This window comes from Physella acuta, unplaced genomic scaffold (genome assembly GCF_028476545.2).
Source record: "Physella acuta isolate Inbredline_101_S28 unplaced genomic scaffold, ASM2847654v3 ptg000842l, whole genome shotgun sequence".
In the NCBI taxonomy this organism is placed as follows: Eukaryota; Metazoa; Mollusca; class Gastropoda; family Physidae; genus Physella; species Physella acuta.
This window is the reverse complement of record NW_026732359.1, coordinates 141,898-147,222: the sequence shown is the minus strand read 5'-3', so window position 1 is coordinate 147,222 and position 5,325 is coordinate 141,898. Positions and strand designations below refer to the sequence as shown.

General features: G+C 41.5%; 1 long non-coding RNA gene across 1 annotated transcript; it reads right to left on the bottom strand.

Moving 5' to 3' along the window:
* Positions 1 to 210: 210 nt before the first annotated feature.
* On the bottom strand, positions 211 to 2,162 carry LOC131951979 (uncharacterized). Its single transcript, XR_009388466.1, has 3 exons — positions 2,059 to 2,162; positions 1,360 to 1,460; positions 211 to 399 (listed from the first exon to the last, which is right to left on the bottom strand). It is a non-coding gene; the product is annotated as an uncharacterized LOC131951979 (long non-coding RNA).
* Between the last annotated feature and the right edge of the window lie 3,163 nt (positions 2,163 to 5,325).

Here is a 5,325-nt window from a genome sequence, read left to right as displayed (position 1 = left end):
AGCTGGTGTTGGTGTGGTACACAGTTGGTGTTGGTGTGGTACACAGCTGGTGTTGGTGTGGTACACAGTTGGTGTTGGTGTGGTACACAGTTGGTGTTGGTGTGGTACACAGTTGGTGTTGGTGTGGTACACAGTTGGTGTTGGTGTGGTACACAGTTGGTGTTGGTGTGGTACACAGTTGGTGTTGTTGTATTACACAGTTGGTGTTGGTGTGGTACACAGTTGGTGTTGGTGTGGTACACAGTTGGTGTTGCTGTGGTACACATCTGTTGTCTTTCTGTTAACTGGGAGGGGCGCTAACCCGGCTGGATGTTCGTGGGAAGTATTTGAGACCAACTGAAGTGCGCCTGCGCAACACTGGGGCGGGGACGGACTCAGCTCGCCTCATTGGTATAAATTCTGTAAAAAGTAGGGATGTCATTTTTACAAAATGTCTTTTCCAAATGTCATTTTTACAAAATATCATTTTTACAAAATGTCATTTTTACAACAAAATCAAAGAAAAAATATCCCCCCCCCCCCTTCCCCACCATCTCACCAGACCGGAACTTTATTGATTACACTTAGGCTTTCAACTTTTATATGACTCGGTCGGTTTGTTATAGTGAATGAACATTTTGTTTTCAGCAAGCAAACTATGATCTAAAAGGCACAAACAATCAATACTAAAGGGGAAGAAATACGACCTATGAATGCCGTGTTACACTATAAACAACCCAGGTCTATTCATGTTCGTATTATCTTTCGCCTTCCTGTTCTTCTTATTCATTCGATTTTATCAGCATACGGTCGACTTAAGGTTTAGAATACCCTAGACCAAGATGATATCAGCATACGGTCGACTTAAGGTTTAGAATACCCTAGACCAAGATGATATTAGCATACGGTCGACTTAAGGTTTAGAATACCCTAGAACAAGATGATAACGCAATTCTGAAAAGACCATAGCATTAGGAGAACAAAACAAAATTACCAGAAAGTTTATCAAATCGCAACTACAAATTATGAATTTTCCCAAGCGGAATTTCGAAACTGTTTTTATTAGTTGAATAACATGTTTGATGAGATAAATTAGATATTTCAAAGAATAACAATTTCGAAAGAAAATAAGTCTCTAAGAAAATTCTAGAAAAGCAAAAGTATTAAAACGTCGAATATATATATATATATATATATATATATATATATATATATATATATATATATATATATATATATATATATATATATAAAGATAGAGAGAGAGGGAGAGAGAGAAAATAAAAGAGAATTTTCAATCATAATATTATTACATTTTTTCCGGTTCTGTTTTGGAGTAGAAACACTAAAAACCAGCATGTAGGTTGAAACATCGCTTACCTAGAAGAATTTCAAATATCAAATTTGTCACCGTGAAGCAATAATCCATGTATATAAAAATGTCCCCTACTACAGCCGCAAGACCGGCAGCGTAAATCCATCTGTTGATCAAATAAAGACGTGCGAATAGATGGCTATAACATGGCGACGTGTGTGTTGGGTTTTGTTGTAGAGGAATGGACATCGGAAGTCTAGAAATGTCACTGTAGAGCTATTTATGCTTAGACCCCCCCCCCCCCCCCCCCCCCATAAAGAGACCGACCAAGGAAGACCTGGAGACGTGACCTGGAAGAAGACACTAAGAAGATCGGAGACACCTGGAACATCTAGAAAGACTAGCTCAGAACAGAGTTGCCTGGAAAGCTCATCAGTGTTTCTTGCAGACTTTTTTCTCCGGGGGGGGCACTTGAAATTTTCGGGGGGGGGGGGCGGTAGACTTTCTTCGGGGGGGGGGGGGCGGACACTGTTAAAAGTATATATTTTCTATATAAATTATATAAATTTCATTACGTTCGGGGGGGGGGGGGGAAGGGGGAGGGGCGGTAGAATTTTTTCGAGGGGGCTTTGCCCCCCCCCCCCTCCCGAAGAGATGCCTGGAAGAAACTCTGAAGCTCATGTCCTCGGCTTATATCACGGGGGGGGGGGGGGGCGACAGGTTAACCTAACGTAACTTGAGGTTGGATACGCCTATGAACATACCGCCAGCAACATTCTTGTCTGTCAATCTCCCCGCAACACCCGTGCTTGCATAGCTCGTAGATGTATGTGCTGTTGCCGTGGTAGATAAAGCAAGCCTTGTGATCTGGGGACAGGAACTGTTGCTTAGTTGTTGCAAGTCGCTGATATTTCCTCCTGCTTGTCGTACTATTTATTTTTAGTCGACTATTATTAGCCTCAAATGTTTACACCTTGACTTGTTTGTATGTAGTCCTAAATTTTACTAGGTGTAAAATACTAAATTACTAAAACTATTTAAAAAACTATGGAAACGGCGTTGTCGGGTGTTAGATCTCGTGACTTCTACCCCGAAAGCATCGAGTTCAGATCCTGGGCTCTATCTCGTATGCCGAGGTTATTGTAAAAGATGCGCTCTACTTCATCTACCTCATGTGTTTTGGGCATAAAAGGTAAAATGGCATCTACTATACTAATAAAGAGGGACTAACAATGAGTGTGGGACGGAGTGGTCTAGCGGTAGAGAGCTGGACTGCTAACCCGTAAGCCTCGGGTTCGAATCATATGCCGAGGTCACAAAAACAAGTGAACACTACTTCACTTGCCCCATAGACCGTCAGGTTTGAAAGGGAAACTTTTACTTACTTTCGCAGTGAGTGTGGAATGTGTGAACATAAAATATGCAGTGTTTTATTTTGCCGACAAAAATTACATGAAATATTTTTTTTTAAAAGTTTTCACCATATGTTACAATGGATTAGCTTTCAGAGTTCTCTATCGACTTACCATGGTCCTTATGTGCCCACAGTCGGATGGACAAGCATACTGTTGAGTGAGGAAAAAAAACGGATAAACGATCTCGTTCTACAAAATATTTTAAAAAATAATTGCATCTGTTTATCAGTATTCAAAAACACAATTTTACACACACACACATACACACGCACACACATACACACGCACACACACACAACGCATAAACAATATCACCAGAGAGGAATACCCCCAAGGAAAGGAAAAAGTAGGCAGACAAAAAGAAATCGGAAAAGTAGGCAGACAAAAGAAATCGGAAAAGTAGGCAGACAAAAGAAATCGGAAAAGTAAGCAGACCGAAAGAAATCGGAAAAGTAGGCAGACCGAAAGAAATCGGAAAAGTAGGCAGACCGAAAGAAATCGGAAAAGTAGGCAGACAAAAGAAATCGGAAAAGTAGGCAGACCGAAAGAAATCGGAAAAGTAGGCAGACCGAAAGAAATCGGAAAAGTAGGCAGACCGAAAGAAATCGGAAAAGTAGGCAGACCGAAAGAAATTGGAAAAGTAGGCAGACCGAAAGAAATCGGAAAAGTAAGCAGACCGAAAGAAATCGCAAAAGTAGGCAGACCGAAAGAAATCGGAAAAGTAAGCAGACCGAAAGAAATCGGAAAAGTAGGCAGACCCAAAGAAATCGGAAAAGTAGGCAGACCGAAAGAAATCGGAAAAGTAGGCAGACAAAAGAAATCGGAAAAGTAGGCAGACCGAAAGAAATCGGAAAAGTAGGCAGACCCAAAGAAATCGGAAAAGTAGGCAGACCGAAAGAAATCGGAAAAGTAGGCAGACCGAAAGAAATCGGAAAAGTAGGCAGACAAAAGAAATCGGAAAAGTAGGCAGACAAAAGAAATCGGAAAAGTAGGCAGACAAAAGAAAACGGAAAAGTAGGCAGACCGAAAGAAATCGGAAAAGTAGGCAGACCGAAAGAAATCGGAAAAGTAGGCAGACCGAAAGAAATCGGAAAAGTAGGCAGACCGAAAGAAATCGGAAAAGTAAGCAGACTGAAAGAAATCGGAAAAGTAGGCAGACCGAAAGAAATCGGAAAAGTAGGCAGACCGAAAGAAATCGGAAAAGTAAGCAGACCGAAAGAAATCGGAAAAGAAGGCAGACCGAAAGAAATCGGAAAAGTAGGCAGACCGAAAGAAATCGGAAAAGTAGGCAGACCGAAAGAAATCGGAAAAGTAAGCAGACCGAAAGAAATCGGAAAAGTAGGCAGACCGAAAGAAATCGGAAAAGTAGGCAGACAAAAGCAGACCGATGAAATCGGAAAAGATTAACTGTCAATGAAGCGGGTTTAGGACAAAAGGCCGACATCCAAAAGGCCGAAAAGACAAAAGGCCGACACGGACAAAAGGCCGACAGCCAAAAGGCCGACAGGACATAAGGCCGACAAGACATAAAGCCGACAGCCAATAGGCCTTTTGGATGTCGGCCTTTTGGCAGTCGGCCTCTTGTCTTGTCGGCCTTTTGTCCATGTCGGCCTTTTGTCCGTGTCGGCCTTTTATCCGTGTCGGCCTTTTGTCCGTGTTGGCCTTTTGTCCATGTCGGCCTTTTGTCCGGATCCCCAATGAAGCATACGCTGTCGGAGTGTCATGGAGTTCAATGGAGTGGTGTCGATGAAGAGGTGTCGATGGAGAGGTGTCGCTCGAGAGGTGTCGATGGAGAGGTGTCGTTGGAGAGGTGTCGTTGGATAGGTGTCGATGGAGAGGTGTCGTTGGAGAGCTGTCGATGGATAGGTGTCGTTGGAGAGGTGTGGATAGAGAGGTGTCGATGGAGAGGTGTCGTTGGAGAGGTGTCGTTGGAGAGGTGTTGATGAAGAGGTGTCGTTGTTCCCTACAATCCACAAGGGACCCACATGAATGATGATGATGATGATGATGATGATGATAGTGATGATGATGATGATGATAGTGATGATGATGATAGTGATGATGATGATGATGATAGTGATGATGATGATGATGAACTACCCTCTAGACTTTACTTTTTTCTTCTTATAATTCCATTCAGCTCCCTATAGTGAATACAACCGGGACGACGCTTCGAAATGCTTTTGATTGGTGGTTATTTTTTGCCATGGTAATTCAGCTTCCCCTCCCTCCTCTCTTTCAGACGATCTCACTACAGTTCCATAATATCGTTACGTTTCTCTTCTAGTTTGTTTTATTTGGTTAAGTTTTTAAAATGCATATTTTGATTACAACCATCGTTTAGCGTAATAGCGCCGTTTGTTACACTTAATCCACAGACATCACACTATAAACATCAGCATTCAATTCCATTTTTTTTTTCTTAGATAATGTCATTTACTTACTCCAGTTTCAAGCTGATATTTTTATTTACTCTTTTGTGTGTAGACCTATCTCATCTGACTAAACTAGCTAACGAATCATAATTTCATTTTAATAAAATTTTAGATAAAAATTACATTAGTTTAATTTTGCCTGTAGAAACATCCAATTTATTTATTTATGAGTGTTGTGCAA